At 36.1% G+C, this 24,631-nt stretch overlaps 1 pseudogene across 1 annotated transcript; it reads left to right on the forward strand.

Moving 5' to 3' along the window:
* Nucleotides 1–22,783: 22,783 nt before the first annotated feature.
* On the forward strand, nt 22,784–23,704 carry LOC306658167 (heterogeneous nuclear ribonucleoprotein H3-like; annotated as a pseudogene). The gene is made up of 2 exons: nt 22,784–23,153; nt 23,196–23,704. The product of its transcript is annotated as a heterogeneous nuclear ribonucleoprotein H3-like (transcript).
* The last annotated feature ends 927 nt before the right edge of the window (nt 23,705–24,631 follow it).

The following is a 24,631-nucleotide window of genomic DNA, read 5'->3' on the forward strand; positions in this document are numbered from 1 at the left end:
ATCCTCTTTCTTCTCTCTTATTATAACAGATGTCAGGGTTGGGATTTCCCTTCTTCTAAAAGGGCAACACTCCCAAAGTGTTATAGACCTTATGTTCACCCTTCTCAGGGTCTTAGATCCATTGGCTGTCCCCTTCTGTCTGTAACACCAAGTCCATGAGCACTCAACCATTCTTTGGCATTTCTCATAGTAAGGGGAGCAATCTTTCCCTCAAATCTCACATTCCTTTCCATATGCTATATTGTTGTCTCATTATTTTCAAGTCAAACTTATTGAGAGGAAATTTTATTTATACCACTCTACCACCTAAGCACACCTTCAATCTTCGCCTACTCCCCATCTGACTTCTTTGTCGTTACATCAAAACTGCTCTCACTAAAGACACCAATAATACGTTCTTCCCACACCCAAATTTTCACTTGAACAATTCCCACTTGACCTTCAGAGGGTTATTATGTTTCCTCAGAATGTGATACCTTTCACAGCTCTGTTTAAATTATGCTATAATGGTACTCTGTACTGGGTCTTCTTAGGACTTATCAGTGTAGACTGGAATTCAGTACTTATTTTTTTGTTTTTGTTGCACCAAGGTACTTCACTATATGGTAACACAACCAACTGAAAATTCTGGCCCCAAATCACTATAATGTATTGAGAATAACACTACCAACATAGGGAAACTTGTAAAACTAAATCTGAATATTGCAACTATTCCCCTAAAACTCATTGAACACTACAACCACTCTAATCTCTTTTCAACTTCTCTCTGCCTAAAATGGCCTGGATTCTACTTCCAGTTAAGCAGCTATCTTCCACATTTCTTCCTCAATGATTCCTCTACCTCTTCATTTTATAAAGAGATATCGTTGTCAGGAGCTTGGGAGGCCGAGACATGAGGATCACAAATTCAAAGTCAGCCTCACCAACTTAGTGAGGCCCTGAGCAATTTAAAGAAACCCTATTTCAAAATAAAAATAAATAAATAAATAAATAAACAAAAAACTAAAAACAAGTTGTGGATGTGGCTCGGTGATTAAGCACCCCTGGGTTCAATCCCTGGTCCAAACACAAATATAAAATGCTGTCTTTCCCAGCAGAATGAATAAAATATCTGTGAAGGAACAGAAAGGATAGAGGGTAAGTGGAAAGGGTTAAAATCTCTTCAGTGATATATAGTTCATAACCTTTCCTACTTAACCAGTCTCCGTCATTTTTTTTGGTCTTTTATGTGTAAGTGAAAGAAGGAATGAATAAACATTTGATAAAGAAGACTGGCAGTGACTTCTTAATTGACTGAGACTATGTCAAGAAAGAAAACAGAACTGATAGGATGAAATATTTGTGCTATTTTTTGATTTTGAAACTTTCTTTTACAGGTCTAGGTAATTAGAATTCCAATAACTTTATTAAATTTTGCTTTGGTAGAGAACTAGGAAGAACATAGCTGTGACATGTCACATAATTACTTTCTGATTTGATGTGCCGTTTTAATTAATTTGGAGTTAAGTTCCCTTACCATAAGATAAAATGGTAAGGTTCATAAGATCCTTTTAGTTTTCCCACTACTCTGGGAGCAGCAGGAGGAATACTGAAGTTTTTAAACTAGACTTTATGAGCTGATGAAAATTTAAGGTTAGAACAGATGTTTGGTCATTCAGGTAAGACACACACCACCTGAGGAATATTTATGAATCAAATGTATTTTTAGACTGTCTCAGAGATCTTCTTTTCCTTTTTGATAATATAATTCAGTTTCTAAGGATACCACTGAAAGACTATTTTTGAGTCACTTTCATGACCATTACCTTTAAAAAGCCATTTGTGCTTACCCTTTTTTTTAAAAAAAATTTCAATTCAAAACAAGCAGATGTTCTCTGACTTGATATAAAAATCAAAATCATTGCTATTTATATCCAAGATTATCAAGTGGCTACCATTTGTCAACACTCATTCTCACCTATCAAGTAGCCAGTGACTTTGCTCCACATCATTTGGCACATGTACTCATAATTTTACTTTCTGGAAAAAAGATCATGCATTTTATTACCCATATGAGTTCTCTTAGTCTTTCCCCTGCTCTGGATCATTCTCCCTTTTCATGAGAAGAATTGCTACTCAATTCTCTAGAGTTCAACTGTCTACACATAAATCTACAGTAAGACATTCATGGACATTTTTTCCCTCCAAATAACTTCCTGTGAATTTCATAATCCAAGGAATAATGAAGAAAGTTTGATTCACATCCATCCTTATTTTACAGTTACATATTTACTTTGTCATGTATCCTTAGACTTAGGTAATTAATTATTCCAAAACAGAGGTTATCAAGCCTATTCTATAAAGGGTAGAGACTAAATATTGTTGGCATGGCAAGCTATATCTCTATCACAATTACTCAACTTTACCACTAACAACTCTGTCACAATTGCTCAAAAGCAGTCAGAGACAATGTAACAATAGACTTACAAAACCTGGTGATGCATCAGATTTGACTCACAGGGCATAGTTTGATAAACCCTGTTCTAAACTCACTATAAAAAGACAGAAAGGCAGTCTGGCATAGGAGAAAAAGCATGGTTGTTAAAGTCACACCAACATGGGACCAAATCCTAGTGTTGGCAATTTATAAACTTGGAGCAAGTCATAATACCTTTTGAAATTTGTTTCACCATCTGTTGAAGGGAGGTCATATCCTTGCATATGTTCTATGAATATTGAATGATAAAGAATGTGTATAAAAAGTTCAAACACAAATTCGATACTAATAAAAATAATATTGCTATTTTTATTAATAATAGCCATTATTATGTTCAATTCTATGAAACCTATTTCAGATTGTTTCATGCCTGACTGAGGAAGGTTTTTCCTATATAAACCAGATACTTTTTAAGCTATGAGTTGTGATTTGGATATGATTTGAATATATTCCCCCAAAGGTTCATGTTTTGGAGGCTTGGTCCCCAGGGTTGCAGTACTGTGAGATGGTATGTGACCTTTAAGAGGCAAGGCCTACTGGGAAGTCCTTAGGTCAGTGACCTCCTTGGGAGAAGTTAAGGTAGTTCTTCTGCTGTCCCTTAGTAGTTATAAAGAGTGGGTTGTTATAAAAGCCTGAGCCTGGTCATGCCCCACTCTCTCTGACTTCTTGTATTGAGAAAAAACTTTTCCAGCACATGCTGCCACCATTGCTATTGGCAATGAAGCTGCACAGTGGAGAGGGTCCTTTCCAGAACTGAGCTGATACAGGCCCCATGCCCTTGAGCTTTCAAAGCTGTAAGCTAAATAAACCTCTTTTCTCTATAAATTTAGACTATCTCAAATATTCTTATAGTGATAAAAAGCTCACTACTACACTTGTTAAATACAAGAAATGTGAAATATTACATGTGTTATAATAAACAATGTATAATTGCCTCCATTCTAACCCTTTGACCCAGTTATCCCACTCCTCAGTTTATACCCAAAGGAAGTCCTATACCCAAAGGAAGTCCTATAGTATTAGCATACTATAGTAACACAGTCACATCAATGTTTATAGCAGCTCAATTCACAATAGCTAGATTGTGGAACCAACCTAGTTGCCCTTCAACAGACGAATGGATAAAGAAACTGGTATATATACACAATGGAACATTATTCAACCATTTTATAATCTATTAGCTTTTATTATGCAAATCCAGTCTTATGGAGTTTTTACTTGCATGTAAAAACCTTATTTAGCAGGGTGTAGTGACATAGGCCTGTAATCCCAGCAACTCAGGAGCCTTGAAGCAGGAAGATCACAAGTTCAAAGCCAGGCTCAACAACTTAGCAAGACACTGTCTTAAAATAAAAATGTTTTTAAAATGGCCTGGGGATATGGCTCAGTGGTTAAGCACCCCTAGTTAAATCCCTGGTACAAAAAAAAAACAAAACAAAACAAAAAAACAAATAAATAAAAAAACCTCATCTCAATTAGTATGATAGATTCAATATAGTTTTGCCAAATCTCTATGTTAGAATTATTTTTTAGATAATCTTCATAGTGCTTACATTTAAATTATATGTAAGATTAGTTTGATTAGCATCTATTTATAGCAAGTTTTAAATCTGTATTTGGTTGTTCTGGGAACAAAACTAATGTCAGTCTCTCCAGCCATGCTAATATACTAACATTCCCAAATTTCCACTAGAACAATAATTAGATGCTACTATTAATAGAATTCATTTATGCTGTGTCTTAGCCTTTAAGCCAAAATTAGAACATTAATAGCAACTTGTTCATGTTGCATTTTTATGCAAAAATTTTTAATTTACATTATATTTACTGAATACTTTTTATAATCTAAAGCAATTGACTTTTAAAAAATTATATATTTGTGCAGAAGATAGATATATAAACACAGGAAATCTATATATTAGGATTATGTTAACTATATTTCTACCTGTATTGTTTTGAATATAGAGATATAATTCATAGCATTTCTATTTTTCTATTGTCAGATTTTATTCTATGTTTTCATGGATGGTTCTATAGCAAAGAATCTTGGAAGATAGAGTTATTATCTCCATCCAAGAAAAAAGGCACATTTTTTTCCTGAACATTATAGTAAAGATAAAGTTTCCCTCTGATAAAAAGATTGGCAGATTTGCTAGCAGTATAAGATTGAGAGGTTCCTAAGCCCTGGATTCCTCAGCACTGACACAAATCCATTATGTGTGTGGCGCCCACTTGGGCTCACTTCTGTGTCTGAGTTGGAAGGAGTGAGGACAAGATAAGTGAAGTGAATTTAACATTCTCTACAGGTTGCTGAGGTATGAGTAATAAAGTCCTTCGTCTCTGACCCAGGAACACTGTGTCTCTATCAACATGCATGAAACTACAGCAGGCTAATGTAGTTTGAAAACAGGGTAAAATCTGAACTCTTTCAATGTTTGACATTAGACACATTCCAGTCTTTTTGCATTGTAATTTTTATTGAAACTAAATATTGTTAGATGCCATTTTCTTAGTCTATTTCCTATTGTTAATAATGCAATACCAAAAACTGTTTAAATTACAAGAAAAATATTTATTTTGGTTTTTGCTTACGAAGATGCAAGGTCTAGAGGCCACATCCCATGATGGCTGTTTTTTTGCTTGTAGAATCCCAAGTTGGCACAGAGCATCACATAGGAAGTAACGGAGCATGAATGTGTACACTTGTCTAAGTCCATATTACTTCTTTTCTTTTCTTTTTTTTTCCTTCAATCATGGGAGCTCTATCCTAATGACTTTACTAATCCTAATCTCCAAAAGGTCCACATCCAAATACCATAGTCAGATTGTAATCATGTTCCTTATGTTTCACAATGGGAATTAAATTTCAACATGAGTTAAGCAAGACAAACCATACTGAAAGCAGGGGAAGTTATATTGTGCTATTCCCTTAACTACTTTTTATTTATTTATTTATCTACTTCCTGAAATGTGCTGCATATATCCATTTTTTAAGCATTTTTATTTGCTTTTAGAGAAGGTTTTTGCCTAGGGCCAATTTATTTCTGCCACCCATGTGCTAACCTTCAGAAGACTACACAGTACATATTGCAAGGTCATCTCTGGCTAGTCGCAACTTTATTTCCAGCCTTGTATGAGCTTTGGAAATTGTTCAACCTAATATTTAACATAGATTCTATCTGGCTCAGTGATTTTTCTCGAAGAAAATTTAGAGATTAGTCCTCATAAAAACACTAAAGAAGACCCTCCTATATATCTCCAGAATTTCTCTGTGCAGCTACCAAATTTTTGATCCTCTACCTATAAATTTCAAATCACTTTCATATTCCCAAATTCCATTCTGTCTGTTTAAATCAGGGAGAACAACACACTGTTTAGATTTCTTTCCCTACTCTCTGAACTGAAAACCACTCCAGAAATACAAAATGAGAATAATTTTAAGGTGCATTTCTTATTTGTTTTCTATCAGGGATTATTACCATGTGCTGCCAGTTGTCCAATGTTTAAAAACATTATTTTGTATATTTTGTTCAGTTTTTTAGTTTATGTGATAGGAGGGCCAATTGAGTATTTGTTACACTATTACTACTAAGAGTGAAAGTATAGTTGGATTTTTAAATATTGCAAAATGACTAAGTTGAGATAGCAATAGCCTTAGAGATAGAAAATTGAATTATTTATAAAAATAATAAACATATGAAGACATAATGAGAAAAATGTCTATAAATTTTTCTAGATTTTATCTCAATAAAGCAGAAAATGCTTTGCAAATGAATATAGTTAATGTTGGTAAGAGTGGTAATAAATAAGCGTAACAAAGTAATATTTTCTATTACTATTTTTTTAATTTGTTGAGCTCATAACTCTTAACAGTAATTTTTCAGAAATTTTATGAGCAAGTCTTTTTTGGAACATGTTATTATGTGTGACATGGCACACAAAGATTTGTAATTCTTAGTTTTTACAATTAAGGAACTTCAAATTTAGTCATGGAAACAAAGTAACTGCTACTCATTAGCTAACTGAATTTATGCAAATCACTTAATTTTTTCAAGCATACCTTTATTCATCTGTAAATAGAAAGTTGAACTAGATGAGGTTTAAAGTCTTTCTCATCTCATAAAATTAGTGGTTCATTTTCAAAAGTATTTTAAAAACGTTCTATGTTTACCACTGTTAGATAAAAGAGAATCAGGAAAAACAAATTTCCAACTCCTAACCCTCAAGATATTTTAAAACTAACTATAATGTAAAAGTTTTTTTTATTTTTTGTGAAAGAAAACGTCAAAAACAAAATTGTGAATTGCTGAAATATGCACTTTTAGTAATGAATGCAATATTAACTGACGTGATTTAGAGATCTCCTTACTGTGGCTTTTCGACTAACCAGAGTATAGATCTAAAAGTATATCACTCCTTTTGCACTGTCTTCAGTGGCTTAATTTGGAAGTGAAATGGGACAGTTCTTCTTTCTGAGCATATTTTCACTCTACTTTGAGATTAGTATTTTAAATTCAATTCTTTGAGTTGAAAAGATGTCAGAGAGGAATTTGAGATGGTTGAACAGAGGTGCCCAGCACTTACTCCTCCACAGAGTGAACATAGGAGAATGCTGGAACTCAGCAGGGGGCACTTCTAGAGCCTTCTAAGACCAGAGTCCTGGAATGGCAGCATTGACAGAGCAAGGATTCACCCTGGCAACCGTCGCCCAGCAAGGGGAGCAGAAGAATTTCAGCAAACCCATCAGCATGGAAGCTGGAAATCCTAACTACTAGAAAGCTTCAATTTGTCGTAGGCTTGAGTTGAGAGAGGGGCAACCTGGAGTCTGCATGGTACCTCTGCTTTGAGATGGAACTCACTTATCTCTCCACAGACACCTAGAGCCCAGGCTGCTATAAGCTCAGGGCTATAGAGAAAACAGATTTTGCCTGAACTCATACTGCTTCAGGGGTTATAAACTCATGCATATCCCTATCTCTGGGACCCCACAGACCTCCTACCACACTAGCACAGGGGGTTGCAGTCTCAAGAACTCAAATTAATCCAGAAGAGCCCTGTGACCCCAGGACTCAAGCTTGCTTAATGCTCTGCAGTACAACATAGAGGGGAACGGAAGGTGATGTCACCAAGAAGTGAGAGACGAGGACTTACATCACAATATTTAAAAATAAAAATAAAAGATATTAGGCAAATTGCAGTCCAGACAGTGGTGAGTTCATTCTTTAAGGCATCTACTTATATGAAAGCAAAACATTGATCAGTGAATTATAAAGGCATAAAACTGAAGGGTCATAACTGCTCAAACACAAGAACAATATTTTTGTTTTCCATAAACAAAGTAATGCTTAACTGCCTAGTGGATCTGAGGCAGCATGTGTGCTCAGCTGTGGGTTAGGAAGGGACAACGTCAAGAGAGATGTGGAGTGGAATCAGGCTCAGAACTGATGCCAAGAGGTGGGAAGGCTCAGGATTAGCCAGCACTGTCTTTAAAGAAGGCAAATCCAAACTACTCCCAATCTGCTGAGTGTGACCAGAACAGACAGAAAGCTATAGGCAAAATGGCAAAATAACAAAACTAAATCACCTGAATAGAAACAGAATAAGAAGACTCATGTACTTAGAGATTAGCTCCAGATCAGATTATAAAATCAGATTTTGAATTGGTTGCCAAATTGTAAAAAACAAAAAACAAACAAACAAAAACAAATCAGGAAAATATCTCATGTTAAGGGCAGCAACAATCAAACATTAACACGTCAAAATAAGTTGTGCTCCAGAAGAGTTACATGGAACCAACCAGCAAAGACTTTAATAAAAGTGTGTTCATACTCAAAGGCATAAATAAAAGTTTAAAAACTGTGGAAGAAAAGAAGGAACAATAAATTATGAAATAAAATAGAAAAGAATGAAAAAAGTAATATGGAAAAATGAAGAAGTGACAGCGTTAAAAGATATAGTCACTGAAATGAAAAAAATCTAAAATTCAATTTAAAAATAAAAGAATCTGTAAGATAAAACTGAATAAATCACTGGAAAAACAGGATAAACAAAGGCATAAATTTCATAAGATAATTAAGAAAGAAGTAGATACCTAGAAAGTGTTACCAAAGCAGTTGAAGAAATCATGGAGGACAATAGTTGGTAAATTTATACCATGTGTATGTGTTTAGCAGATCAAGAATAAACTCCAGTGTCAAGAAGAATAAATAAATGCAAATACACAGCCAAATCATAGTGAAACTGCAGATAGAACACACACAAAAATATCTTATGAACTACTAGAGAGAAAAGACAAATTACCTCACTGAGCAAACAATGCAATAGAAAACTTTGTAATCTGTTATTAGAGTTCATTAAATCTAAAGTATTATATTTAAATTGTCAAAAGCAAAAACAATTACCCTGAAATTTTATATGCATCATTTTAAAATAAGGGTAAAATAGGGAAGGGGTATAACTCGGTGGTAGAGCACTTGCCTAGCATACATAAGGCCCTGGGTCTGAGCTTCAGAATCACAAAACAGGGATTGGGGTGGAGTAAAATAATGACATTAATAAAGTTTCATAGAAAGAATAAATAAACATAAGCTTTCTGCTATAAGATTAGAGACCTTAGAAAAAGTACTGGAATAAGGTTTTAATATTCATTAGTATTAATTAATTAAAGAACTTCCTTAAAGTCACCTAAACAAATGAGGGTCTAATCTGAACTACATCAAATTAAGACTAAGTGTTATTTGTGGAAATGAAGAAGAAATTTCTAGTTCATTGAAGGAAAGGGAGATGGGATGGGATTAGGAAAGACAGTAGAATGAATTGGACATAACTTTCCTATGTTCACATATGAATATATGACCAGTGAAACTCCATATCATGTACAACCACAAGAATGAGATCCTAATTAGAATAAGTTATACTCCAAGTATGTATAATATGTCAAAATACACTCTACTGTTATGTATGTCTAAAAATAACAAAGAGAAAATAAAAGAGGAAAAATAGTGCAGAATGTTAACAGGAGATTCAAACTGTGCCTATCATGCTCTATTCCTTAAACACATACACAAAGAAAAAGAGAGAGAAGGAGGGAGGGAGAAAGGAAGGAAGGAAGGAAGGAAGGAAGGAAGGAAGGAAGGAAGGAAGGAAGGAAGGAAGGCATCTTAGAGAATGATACAGTGAACAATTAGAAGACTGAGGACCTTCACACCCTTAGATGGCAATAGGGAGTAAAGCTATTTGGCATGGGACAAACTTAAGTATAGTTGTAGAAAAATGGTACTTTAAACAGTGAAATTAGGATGGAGTTGGTATGGCGGCATAGTAAAGAAAATGATTAAAGATCATTTAATGGAAATCCTTAAATTCTACCTTGAGGATTTTATATTTTGTATGTTAGCAAATTAAATTTACTATATGTACACATAATATTGTTAAAACAAAGCTTCAGTTTTGAAAACCATGATGGATTATTTATAGCAACTCTAGAAGTATCAGAGATTTGTGGGAAAAAAATAGTAGTTCACTAATGAAATGTGTCCTTATTTTACAATGAGATAGTTTTCTACATGAAAATTGCATTTCTTTATTGAAGATGGAGAGAAAAGGGTGCAAAAAATTTATGTTGAAATTAATAACTGCAATGAGAGCCCAGTGTTTCCTAATTGTAAAGGAAATGTATTAGGTAGAGGAGAAATGAGAGAGGAGAGATGAATGGCTAAAAAGTGTCCTAGCTATTCTGCCTCTAAGTCATCCTTCCTATGAATTACTTTAGAGGACAGATCATTTTGTCATCCTACAAGTACTGGCTCTATTTCCAGACAATGTTTCTATTTCTAAGTAAATGGTGGTATTGTAGCCAAAGTGTAATATTAAGTGTCAGGCAAAAGAGCTTACCCATTTAAACTAACTCTGTGAATATTAGAATATTTTTAAAATCCTGAAAACTAATGTCTAAAAGCTAACTTTAGCAAGATTTTTGGTGGTTGTTTCGGTTTGGTTTCTTTATGTATGTTTCCAGTACTGGGATTGAACCCAGTAGTGCTCTACAACTGAGCCACAGTTCTTTTTTATTTTTTACTTTGAGTCAGCGGCACAATAAATTGCTGAGGCTCTCCTTGAACTTGCGATCCTCCTGCCTTAGCCTTCTACATAGCTGGGATTACAGGCATGTGTCACCATGCCTGGCTAACAAGAATTATGTTCAGGAAGTTCTGTAATAAGTAGGAGTATGAAATAAATGCATATATAGATTTTCTTTGTAAAGAAAATTAATCCTCAGTATTTGGCAGATATAACTTACTATGATGCAGGAAATGGCCATTTTGTCCAATATGGCAACCACTAAGCACTTGTAGCTCTTGTGTACCTAAAATATAACCAGTATGACTGAAAAACTAAAACTTAATTATATTTCAGTAATAAAAATTGAAATGATCATATATAGGCTAGCATATTGAACACTACGGACCTAGAAAAACAGTATCTAATTCAATTCTTGCTAAATCCAGTCAGAAATGAACAAAGACAAGAATAAAATAGGTTTTCAAGATGGCGGACTAGAGGGTGGTTATATTTCATGTTGATCCAGGACTCAGGATTCAAAAGAAGAGATATTGAGAGACTTGGGACCAACTCAAAGCCACCGGGTGAGTCTCTCCCGTTGGGGAGGCGTCCCGGATGGGGCGTTAGTCCCTGAATGCAGGGAACTTTGTGAAGTACAGCTGCCCGGAGAGACACCCCTCCCCCCGCTGGAGCAGTGAACTTGGACAACTGGGAGCATCATAGAGGAGGCCGCTCAGCACAGTGCTTGGACTCGGAGCAACCACTGGGGCTCCGGGCGGCTGCCCAGAGGAGGAGCTGTGTGGAGAGCTGTTTGGACTCAGAGTGACCGCTTCTGAACACCGGGGCCTGCCCGGAGGAGGAGGAGGAGCACGGTGGGTCGCTTGGACTCGGAGTGACTGCAACAGAGCTACAGGCGGTGGCCAGAGGAGGAGCTGCGCAGAGAGCTGTTTGGACTCAGAGAGACTGCTTCTGAACACTGGGGGCGCTGTCCGGAGGAGGAAGAGGAACAGGGCGGGTCACTTGGACTCACAGTGACTACCCAGGCCTACGGGTGGTTGGCAGGAGGAGGAAGCGTGCAGTGAGTTGCTTGGACTCCTAGTGACTGCACTGGAACACCGGGCAGCTGTCCTGAGGAAGAGGCATGCGACGGGTCACTGGGACTCAGAGTGATTGTACGGGGCTCCACGTGGCTGCTCAGAGGTGGGGCCGCATAACCAGACGATTAGGTGCAGAGCAGGGTCCCAGGACCTAGGAGGCTTCTTGGGGGAAGAGCCGCACAGAGACACGCTTAGGGGCGGAGAGAAGGTTCCAGGACTGTGGGCAGATTCTCTGAGGAGAGGCAGCCTAAGGAGACTCGTCTGTGAAGGGTGAGGCTCCCAGGCCCAGGAAGTAGGTTCAGCCCCCTGGAACGTTGCAGAGGAGGAAGCCCAGCCCAGGAGGTAGTTGTAGATTGAGGGGAACCTCTAAGAGGAGAACTAACCAGTGAGACCTCCCCACCGGGTGAGTCTTCCCTGCTGGGTGAGGTTTTCCCACAAGGACAGTAAAACGAGAGACACAGGCCCAAACAGGCCTTGCCTCAGCCCACAGCCTAGTTCCCCTTTGGACGACCATTGGTCAACAAGTGGAGGCACCTCTGCCCACTAGCAGGGAATATACCCCACCTGAAGGCCACCTAGAGAGGCAGCTTCCTTGTGGAGCACCGCACTATCAACTTCCTTTAAGACTTCAGCCTACTGAAGGCTAAGAGGGGATATACTAGAAATATTCAGGGTCATTATAAGTCAATAGAGGAAATCTACAATATCTCAGCAGTCCACTGATACCTGAACGATATGATAAAACAAGGGAAGAAAATGCCCCAAACAAATCTAGATGTTACATCAATAAAACCCAATGACAGCATGGCAGAAGAAATGACAGAAAAGGAGTTCAGAATTTACATAATTAAAATGATCAGGGAAGCAAATGATGAGATGAAAGAGCAAATGCAGGCACTGAATGATGAGATGAAAGAACAAATGCAGGCATTGAATGATCGCACCAATTAAAAGAGCAAATACAGGAAGCAAAAGATCATTTCAATAAAGAGAGATATTGAAAAAAAAACCAAACAGAAATCCTTGAAATGAAGGAAATAAGAAACCAAATTAGGAACTCCATAGAAAACATATCCAATAGGATAGAACACCTGGAAGAAAGAACCTCAGACATTGAAGACAAAATACTTAACCTTGAAAACAAAGTAGAACAAACAGAGAAGATGGTAGGAAATCATGAACAGAATCTCCAAGAACTATGGGATATCATGAAGAGGCCAATTTAAGAATTATTGGAATTGAGGAAGGCTTAGAGAAACAGACCAAAGGAATGAACAATCTATTCAATGAAATAATATCAGAAAATTTCCCAAATCTGAAGAATGAAATGGAAAATCAAGTTCAAGAGGCTTATAGGACTCCAAATACACAAAATTACAACAGACCCACACCAAGGCACATTATAATGAAAATAACTAACATACAAAATAAAGACAGAATTTTAAAGGCTGTGAGAGAAAAGAACCAAATTACATTCAGGGGGAAACCAATACAGATATCAGAAGATTTTTCAATCAGACCCTAAAAGCTAGAAGGACCTGGAACAACATTTTTCAAACCCTAAAAGAAAATGGATGCCAACCAAGAATCTTATACCCAGCAAAACTTACCTTCAAATTTGACGATGAAATAAAATCCTTCCATGATAAACAAAAGCTAAAAGAATTTACAAAAAGAAAGCCAGCATTACAGAACATTCTCAGCAAAATATTCCATGAGGAAGAGATGAAAAACAAAGAAGCAAATCAGGAAAGGGAGGAAGTATCCTAAAGGAATTGTCAAATAAAGGAGGGACCAAGTCATGTCAAATAAATAAATAAATAAAATTCTAAAAATGAACCAAATGACCGGGAATACAAATCATATCTCAATAATAACCCTGAATGTTAATGGCCTGAACTCATCAATCAAAAGACATAGACTGGAAGATTGGATTAAAAAGAAAGATCCAACAATATGTTGCCTACAAAAGACTCTCCTCATAGAAAAAGATACCCATAGACTAAAGGTGAAAGGATGGGGAAAAACATACCATGCACATGGACTCGGCAAAAAAGCTGGGGTATCCATCCTCATTTCAGATAATGTGCACTTCAAGTCAAAGTTAGTCAGAAGGGATAAAGAAGGACATTTCATACTGCTTAAGGGAAGCATAAGTCAGCCAGATATAACAATCATAAACATCTATGCCCCAAACAGTGGCTCATCCATGTATGTCAAACAAATCCTTCTCAATTGCAGAAACCAAATAGACCATAACACAATAATAGTAGGTGATTTTAACGTGCCTCTCTCACCACTGGACAGATCTTCCAGACAAAAATTGAACAAAGAAACCATAGATCTCAATAACACAATCAATAATTTAGACTTAACCGACTTTTATAGAATATACCATCCAACCAAGAGCGAATACACTTTCTTCTCAGCAGCACATGGATCCTTCTCTAAAATAGACCATATATTATGCCACAAAGCTAATGTTAGCAAATACAAGAAGATAGAGACACTACCCTGTATTCTATCAGATCATAATGGATTGAAATTAGAAATAAATGAAAGAGTAAAAAACAGAAACTATTCCAACATCTGGAGATTAAACAATATGCTATTATATAATGAATGGATAACAGAAGATATTAGAAAGGAAATTAAAAAATTCTTAGAGGTAAATGAGAACAAAGAAACATCATATCAAAATCTCTGGGACACTATGAAAGCAGTACTTAGAGGTAAATTTATTTCATGGAGCGCATTTAATAAAAGAAGTAAAACTCAACAAATAAACGACCTAACACTATAGCTCAAGGCCCTAGAAAAAGAAGAACAGACCAACACCAAAAGTAGGAGAAGACAAGAAATAGTTAAACTCAGAGCTGAAATCAATGAAATTGAAACAAAACAAACAATACAAAAAATTGACAAAATAAATAGTTGTTTCTTTGAAAAAATAAACAAAATTGATAAACCTTTAGCCACACTAACAAAGAGAAGACGAGAGAAAACCCAAATCACTAAAATTTGGAATGAACTAGGAAATATCACAACAGACATTATTGAAATACAAAACATAATTAGAAGCTATTTTGAAAATCTATACTCCAACAAATCTGAAAATTTCGAAGACATCAACAGGTTTCTAGAGACATATGAATTGCCTAAACCGAACAAGGAGGACATCCACAATTTAAATAGACCAATTTCAAGTAATGAAATAGAAGAAGTTATTAAAAGCCTACCAACAAAGAAAAGTCCGGGACCAGATGGGTTCTCAGCCGAGTTCTACAAAACCTTTAAAGAAGAGCTCATTCCAATACTTCTCAAAGTAGTCCATAAAATAGAAGAGGAGGGAACCCTCCCAAACTCATTCTATGAAGCCAATATCACCCTGATACCTAAACCAGACAGAGACACATCGAGGAAAGAAAATTTCAAACCAATATCCTTAATGAACATCGATGCAAAAATTCTCAACAAAATTTTAGCAAATCACATATAAAAACATATTAAAAAGATAGTGCACCATGATCAAGTGGGTTTCATCCCAGGGATGCAAGGTTGGTTCAACATAAATAAATCAATAAATGTCATTCAGCATATCAATAGACTTAAAGTCAAGAATCACATGATTATTTCAATAGATGCAGAAAAAGCATTTGATAAAATACAGCACCCCTTCATGCTCAAAACACTAGAAAAAATAGGGACAGTGGGAACATTCCTTAACATTGTAAAGGCCATCTATGCTAAGCCCATGGCTAATATCATTCTAAATGGTGAAAAACTGAAAGCATTCCCCCTAAAAACTGGAACAAGGCAGGGATGCCCTCTTTCACCACTTCTATTCAATATCATCCTTGAAACTCTAGCCAGAGCAATTAGACAGACCAAAGAAATTAAAGGGATACGAATAGGAAAAGAAGAACTCAAACTATCCCTATTTGCTGATGATATGATTATATACTTAGAGGAACCAGGAAATTCCACCAGAAAACTTTTAGAACTCATAAGTGAATTCAGTAAAGTAGCGGAATATAAGATCAATGCACATAAATCTAATGCATTTTTATACATAAGTGATGAATCTTTGGAAAGAATAATTAGGAAAACTACCCCATTCACAATAGCCTCGAAAAAAATAAAATACTTGGGAATCAATCTCACAAAAGAGGTGAAAGACCTTTACAATGAGAACTACAGAACACTACAGAAAGAAATTAGAGAAAACCTTAGAAGATGAAAAGATCTCCCATGTTCTTGGATAGGAAGAATTAATATTGTCAAAATGGCCATACTACCAAAAGTGCTATACAGATTCAATGCAATTCCAATTAAAATCCCAATGACGTACTTTACAGAAATAGAGCAAGCAATTATGAAATTCATCTGGAGGAATAAGAAACCCAGAATAGCTAAAGCAATCCTTAGCAGAAAGAGCGAAGCAGGGGGTATCGCAATACCAGATCTTCAACTCTACTACAAAGCAATAGTAACAAAAACGGCATGGTATTGGTACCAAAATAGAAAGGTAGATCAATGGTATAGAATAGAGGACACGGACACAAACCCAAATAAATACAATTTTCTCATACTAGACAAAGGGGCCAAAAATATGCAATGGAGAAAAGATAGCCTCGTCAACAAATGGTGCTGGGAGAATTGGAAATCCATATGCAACAGAATGAAACTAAACCCATATCTCTCACTGTGCACAAAACTAAACTCAAAATGGATCAAGGACCTCAGAATCAGACCAGAGACCCTACAGGTTATAGAAGAAAAAGTAGGTCCAGATCTTCAACATGTCGGCTTAGGGCCAGACTTCCTTAACAGGATCCCATAGCACAAGAAATATAAGCAAGAATCAATAACTATGATTGATTCAAACTAAAAAGCTTTCTCTCAGCATAGGAAACTATCAGTGATGCGAAGAAAGAGCCTACAGAGTGGGAGAATATCTTTGCCAATCATACTTCAGATAGAGCACTAATCTCCAGAACCTATAAAGAACTCAAAAAACTCTACACCAAGAATGCAAATAATCCAATTGACAAATGTGCTAAGGAAATGAATAGATACTTCACAGAAGACGATCTACAAGTAATCAACAAACATATGGAAAAATGTTCAACATCTCTAGTAATAAGAGAAATGCAAATCAAAACCACCGTAAGATTCCATCTCACCCCAATTAGAATGGCGATTATCAAGAATACAAGCAACAATAGGTGTTGGCGAGGATGTGGGGATAAAGGTACACACAGACATTGCTGTTGGGGATGCAAATTAGTGCAGCTACTCTGGAAAGCAGTGTGGAGATTCCTTAGAAAACTTGAAATGGAACCACTATTTGACCCAGCTATCCCACTCCTTGGCCTATACCCAAAAGACTTAAAATCAGCATACTACAGAGATACAGCCACATCAATGTTCATAGTTGCTCAATTCACCATAGCCAGATTGTGGAACCAACCTAGATGTCCTTCAATTGATGAATGGATAAGGAAACTGTGGTATATATATATATATATATACAATGGAATATTACTCAGCCATGAAGAATGATAAAATTAAGGCATTTGCAGGCAAATGGATGAAATTGGAGAATATCATGCTAAGTGAGATAAGCTAGTCTCAAAAAGCAAAGGACGAATGATATCGCTAATAAGTTGATGATGACACATAATGGGGGGTGGGAGGTGTTAGGGTTAGAGTTAGGGTTAGGTAGGGGGGCAAGAATGGAGGAAGGAAGGACTGTACAGAGGGAAAAGAGGGGTGGGAGGGGTGGGGAAGGGAAAAAATAACAGAATGAATCAAACAACATTACCCTATGTATATTTATGATTACACAAATGGTATGCCTTTATGCCATGTACAAACAGAGAAACAGCATGTATCCAATTTGTTTACAATTTAAAAAAATGGAAAAAAAAAGAAGAAAATATTTTTAAGAAGGTGGTAAAGGCTAATAACTAGATTTATAAAATAAAAGTATTATATTTTCCCTATCTCCTATCTTAGCTTTCCCTTCCTAAATACCTAAGATAAATCAATTTTAAAAAGAAAAGACATATTTTGACTAAAGATTTCAACAGTTTTAGTACATGGTCCCTTGACTCCATTGTTTCTGGGCCTGATGTGAGGCAGTTCTCTCATGACTGGGAGAACATGGTAGAACAAATATCCTCACCTCATGGCAGCCAGAAAAAGTGAGGGGTGGGGGAGAACAGAAGGAAGGAAGGAAGAAGGAATGGGCCAAAAATGATATACTCTGCAAGGACATGCCTCCAGAGGTCTGTTTCCTCCAATTAGACCCTATGTCCTAAAATTTTTATTGCAATATCACCATCAGCTGGGAACCAAGCCCTCAACACATGAGCTTTTGGGTGACATTTAAGATCCAAACCATAATATTAGATAATAGCTAGTTATTCGCAGTGAAGGTAGCAAGTGTTCTTTAAATGAATTTTAGAGTCTTCTTTCAAAGTGAATGAGAAAGCAAATGGTTTTAGTTAATTTGTAGAAAATAAATCAAAGCAAAAGGACCCAATTGGAGAAATACGTTAAAAGAGAATTATTAATGGGACTAGCTTTTGACAGGGTCCATTTACAACAGTTGCTTGGGAAGAAAGATTCCTTTAGTAGTGCAGGCATAGAAAGGTGACCCCTGACTTGCTTTTGACCACAGTACCCATATCTACAGAGGGTTGACTTGTCAATGGAGCTCCCCTGAATAGAATGGACACCAGGCCAGCTGAGGAGAGAACAAATTAAGGTCAAAAACTCAACCATCTGATGTGAAGGAGAAGTTGAACACCTGATGGGCAAAGATTGCGGAAGGTGGTCCCCAGTCCTCAAGGCAAATATCAAAAAGTAATAAATTTAGAAATGACACTGCTCCCTTTGTGGTTCTCTGCTCAGAGAGAGCCCACCGTCTGTCTTGAGAATGCTCTCTGCGTCGGCCTTACTGTGCTCAAGTAAGGCTCATTTTCACTCAATTTTATCTCATTTTCACTTAAAGTTCTCTTGTTTGACTTTCGGTGTCTGACTAAATTTCTTTTGTCAGAACACAGGTATGGAGGTTTGGAGTTTAAGCTCCTCATGCTCCTGTGACAATAAGATCCCCTTAGGTATTCATACTCTACAATGACCTAACAATCATTTGTCAAATTTTATATGAACTATCCTCATTAGTAGGTAAACCTGTATCCATGAAACTTAAAGGATCATTTAAACTGAAAATCTTGTCTTTCATCACTTCCCTTGTGAAATTTAAAAAGTTTGAACAAGTCCTAGTAATATGAAGAACCCAATGAAGACTTATAAAACCACATGCTATACGGCAGTGATTCCCACATACTGTCGTGAAAGTGAGCCAGCTCAGATGACCAAGTCTTCTGCTGGAGTGTGAACTTGCCCTTAGACAAGGGCTACTCAGGATAGGATTAAAATTCAAGTGGTGATGAGAACTCACATGCTTATGTCTCCCACCCCTCATTTCTGAAACATGTTCTTCACAATTTTCTTTTCTCTTGGAAACAATTTCTTTGCTGGAGCCAAATTTCTAACTTCTCTACACCATTTCAAAGCATTTTGGGAGAGTGAGAAGTTAAAGGCTAGAAATTGAAAATGAAGTAAAAAATCCAAATTAACCCTCTGTTTAAACTCAGTAAGTTTATGTATCTTTCTTTCAAAACTCTGTGGCTGTTGAATTTAATTAGCAAGCTCTTCCAATGTCCACAAAGCTATCCTTGGACTACCTAAATATCTGGGTATAAATAACTCATGACAAATTTGTGTGCAACACAAATGATAAGTAGGTTAAATGTCAGTTTAACATACTTTATTTTAAACTGTAAGTTTTAACTTTTTGTTATCTTCACAAATCACATGAAATTTAATTTAGAAGGTAAATATCTCTAATTTGCCATATTATTCTTGGAGGCAGGGGCTAATGTATATACTTATAGTTTGTGGTATTATTCTATTTGAGGAAAAAAAAACCTTAGTGTATTTATTCATTTGGTTGAATGAAAATGTTCACCCCAAGTACTGCCTAATATTATCAGAAGTCATAGGGAAATGACATCACTGACAAGCAAAGAAAGTGTGACTTTCTACATAAAATTGTTTCAACCTAAATACTTGCCCTTTTAATTCATCTTGTTCTATTAATTGTTTTATACAAATAGTTTTCATTTGAATCCTATAGCAAATCCAGAAAATGAAAATAATCAGATAGAAGAGTGTGCCACTTAAGGTCCTGACCACAAGTACAGAAATTTTGATTCATGCTTGAGGGAGCTGTGCAGAGACCCTCTGCTGCTCTGGAGATTCCCAGAGCAGCAGACATGCAAGCATGAAGAGGCAAAGAATAAAGAGAGATTCTCATAGCCACTGCAACAGGAACCTAAGCAACCACAGCAGCCACTTCGGACATCATTCAAGTTAATAATTAGGCCCCTTGTGGTCTATTTTAGGTCCACCTACTGAACAAAATTTCAAAAGGAAATGCCATTGAGGGTTTTATTATTACAATGTCACTGTGCATTTCATTCAGCTTGAGTTATGAATATATTTGAATAGAACCTCATGCTGCATTTAATGAACTATAATGTGAGATACATGGAAATAACACAGAAATGACATAGAAAAGACAAGTGACATGATGGGTTCATACTATCTTTGAACCTATTCCCAAGGCATGCAAAATTTTTCTTGTTTTATTATTAATAGAAAAATAAAAATATAATGCTTAGCAATATTTTCCAAATCCCAGAGTTTGACATTTGAGTAAAAGGCAAAACAATAGATATGACATATTTATATAGAATATAGCTAGAGAATTGGAAAAGTCCTAAACTCCCTCTCAAAAATAATAAAAATTCTGAATTTTCAATCACATTTTTCCCCTAGGGTACTGAATGAATAAGAGCTTTTAGACATGGTAAGTATTACCTATGCAACCTTATGCTGTTATTTTTTGAAACTCATTATGAAGAAAGGAAATAAATTATCCAACAATTTATCTGATTTATCAGTGATTTGTGTGAATTATCTGACCATAAATAATGTCTTTTAAAAGTGAGAGTTACATTTTATTCTAGATAGTAGTTATGATATTTTTGAAAGGATTATATTTCACATGTCCATAAATTATATTCTTAGAAACTATTCACTAAGAACTTGTTAATAGAAATGATTCCCATATGGAACATGGAATCCTAGTAATGACTGTGGGATGGGTCACTGTTTTGAGTTAGCACCATTCTAAAACATACTCTCACTAGTTGTATATTTGGTACATAGCATTTAACTTACCTTTAAATAATAAGCAAGGATATTGATTCTTACAGTATTTATTCATGAATATAGCCATGAATTCAATGAAGCTCAATGTTTGCAACAGCTTGATAATTAAGAGAAATAGCATGACTTAATAGTTTGGTAGAAGTACTGAAAACACTAAATTATATTTTAAATGTAGGTAGAGTACATACAAATATTGTTAACTACTTTAACTAATTTTACTCCATGTCAAAGAACTGAACAAAGCACTGAATGTTTAGAGACTAATTTTGTGGCACAATTTAGGAGGTAAAGTTGGGGAAGAATAAGATTGTGAGAAATTGCAATAGATTCAATGATAGATATTGATTATATTGTTATCTCTTCTTAGGCATGCAGAAAGACCACATTTCCTGAAATGGTTTAGATAATAAAGTGTTCCCCAAAATTCAGGTATGATACAATGCAAATGATGAGAGGTGAAATGATCAGGTCATGAGAGCTGTAACCTAATTGGTGGATTAATACACTAGTGTAGTTAGTAAATAGGGCATGGTGGGAGGAAATAAGTCACTGGGGCTTGACTTTGGTGTTTATATTTTGTCCATGGTAAGCAGGATTCTTTTTCTTCTTCCTGGCTGTCATGTCCTGAGCTTCTTTGTTCCACAATGCCCTTCTGCCATGATGTTCTGCTTTATCTTGGGCCCAGAGCTATGGAGTCAGTGGACCGTGGGCTGAATCTCTGAAACTGTGAACCAAAATAAACTTTTCCTTCTCTAATTGTTTTTGTCAGGCCTTTTTGTTGCAAGGATTCAAAAGCTAACTAAAACATTTCCCAACTTCCCTTCCAGGAAAGTGAATCCAAACTTCATTAGATTTTACAGGAGTGGTGGGCGGGGGGGGGGGGGGGGGGGGGGGGGGGCGGGGGGGGAGTCTGACTCAAGAAGGTAGTTTATTTTTTCTTGCAGCATAAGTAAAACTGTGCTGAATAATTCCAAGAAATTTTCAAAGTACCTTAGTATATTTCAATACCCTCTCAGGTCTTTACTACAACAGTATGGCTCTTGCTTCAGTTAGGAGCAATCGATGAATTTCCAGGCTTTTTCATGTCTAATGATCCTCCCATTCTTTCCTTGAGAACAACATAGTTGTGAGAAAAGTTAATCTTTGTCCTCAGAGTTTAGATAACCCTTTTCAAAAAAAAAAAAAAAAAAAATTGTGATGCTGAAAGAATAATGCTTGTCGACACTGGGAAAAAAATGCATTAAGATGGAATTTTAGAACTTAGCCAAGGAATTTCTAGTTGCTCAAATTGCCCCACTTGGAAAACAACAGAATCGTAACTGCAGGAAGGATTTGTACATTAATACTTACTAAATAATCTTTATTTATACTTTACTGAAAACACAAGAGTCAAGAGTCAAAGATGAATATTGCTATGGGGTTTGTAAATATTTCTTGGTCATTTTTGTCACAAAGTAAATGCTATGCAAGAAATGTGAAATTATTTCAAATTAGTTGTTTTATTTCTACATCAATTGTGTTAAAGAACCTTTACCATATAGAATTCATAGTGCATGCAGGATGGATACATTACCACATAAATCATCTTCAAAGACATTAATAAAAGTATTATTAGAAAATCATATGATTATTAATTTCTTGCTCTCTTGCATTGCCCCCCAGCCTGTCACTGTGCAGCACAGCTTCCTTCGAGTTGCCACCGAAGAAGACGGATGGAAAATTTGTTGTGGGGAGTGCTACAAGAGACCAGCTTCTTCCTCCTTATGACCCAACCCATGTGCAGGAATCGATGTTTCATGGCCTGACAGGGTATCTGAAGTAAAAGGGGTATTTAAACTGAACAATATTGAGATGGATTAGGTTATGAAACATAAAAGCCCAAAAGCCATTAGTACTGGGACATTACCACTTCGTGGATTGCCATTTGGTTGCAGCAAAGATGAAATAGTTCAGTTCTTTCAAGGGTTGGAAATTGTGCCAAATGGGAGAACGTTGAGGATGAACTGCCAGGGGAGAAGCGCAGATGAGGCCTTTGTGTAGTTTGCTTCAAAGGAGATAGCTGAAAATGCTCAAGGGAAAACACAAGGAAAGAATAGGGCACAGGATTATTGAGACCTTCAGAAACAGCAGGAGTGAAATCAAAGGATATGGTGACCAGGACCATATGATAAACCAATAGGAGGAAAAAGTGGTTATTATGGAGCTGGGTAGGGAAGTATGTATGACAGAATGTGACAAGGAGGGGATAGATATGATGGTGGTTGTGGAGGTTTTGATGACTAGGGTGACTGTAATACTTATGACCATGGAAATGATGGTTTTGATGACAGAATGAGAGATGGAAGAGGTATGGGGGGTCACGGCTATGGTGGAGCTGGTGATGCAAGTTCAGGTTTGGATGGTGGTCATTTTGTACATTTTGTGCAACTGAAAATGATATTGCTAATTTCTTCTCACCCCTAAGTCTTCATGTTGATACTGGAGGTGATAACAGTGACAGATGTATAATTTGTGACACATGAAGATGCAGCAGCTGCCTTGTCTAAAGATAAAAATAACATGCAACATGGATACATTGAACTCCTCATGAATTCTACTCCTGAAGAAGGCTCTGGAATGGGGAGGCTATGGAAGAGATGGAATGGATAATTAGGAAGGATATGGATCTGTTGGAATAATGGGAATGGGGAACAATTATAGTGGAGGATATGGTACTCCTGATGGCCTGGGTGGTTATGATGTCATTTATCAGGCATAACTGAAATGTTTGATGGTCTAAGAGGTATTTGGATTTCTGAATATTTATAATTGTGTGGAAGTGTTGGAAGTTTGAATTCAAGCCCTGGATTTTAGAATAGAATTCCCTTAACACTTGATTTAAGTACCAAAACTGTTCCCAAAAGATGACAGTAATAAATTATTTCAGGACATTTAGAGTAGGTAGGGTTCTCGATGACATGAAAATTCAGTGTAAGTGCCAAGTTATAAATTTCACAGATATATTTTCAGATTCTTATCCAATAGCACCTATGGTTTTTAAATAGCTGTATACATGACTACATTTAAGAAAATGTAAGGCACAAATCCATGTCATAGTCAATTAAAACAATCCTGCAGTTTGATTTTGTATCTGATCTCAGCTTGGAGTATTACTTAAAAATATGTAGCAAGGAAAGGGTGCTTTTTAATTTTATCACTTTGATCAATATGGCTTTTTTTCCTAAATTGGCTTAAGGGATCAAAATGAAACCTGTCAATGTGAATTCAGTTACTGAACTTGTTATTTGCTTTTGCTAGAAATGTTATTAATGTAATGTCAGTGTGGGAGCTAATTTTTACAAAAAGAAAATTATATAATCATTAGACATAAGTCTTCAAGAATTATTTAAGATATAAAACAATAGACCTAATAGATCTAATAAGTATATTAAATAATTATTGGGGCTTGCTTCTAATAATTGTAGAGTTTTATAATTACACTTTACATATATTAATATAAAATTATTGTTTGTATTACTTTTTCACCTAAGTCCAAATGCTGATAATGACTCATCCAATATTTAAATACCTACTAGAGAATCTAGAGACAACTTCACATAAGCTTCTCTGATAATTAAAGGATTATGGTCGCTAAGGGAGTTGATATATTATGTATGCTAGGAAGTTTTGTTTCATGTAGTAGTGG

Source organism: Sciurus vulgaris, assembly GCF_902686455.1.
Source record: "Sciurus vulgaris genome assembly, chromosome: 3".
Lineage (NCBI taxonomy): Eukaryota > Metazoa > Chordata > Mammalia > Rodentia > Sciuridae > Sciurus > Sciurus vulgaris.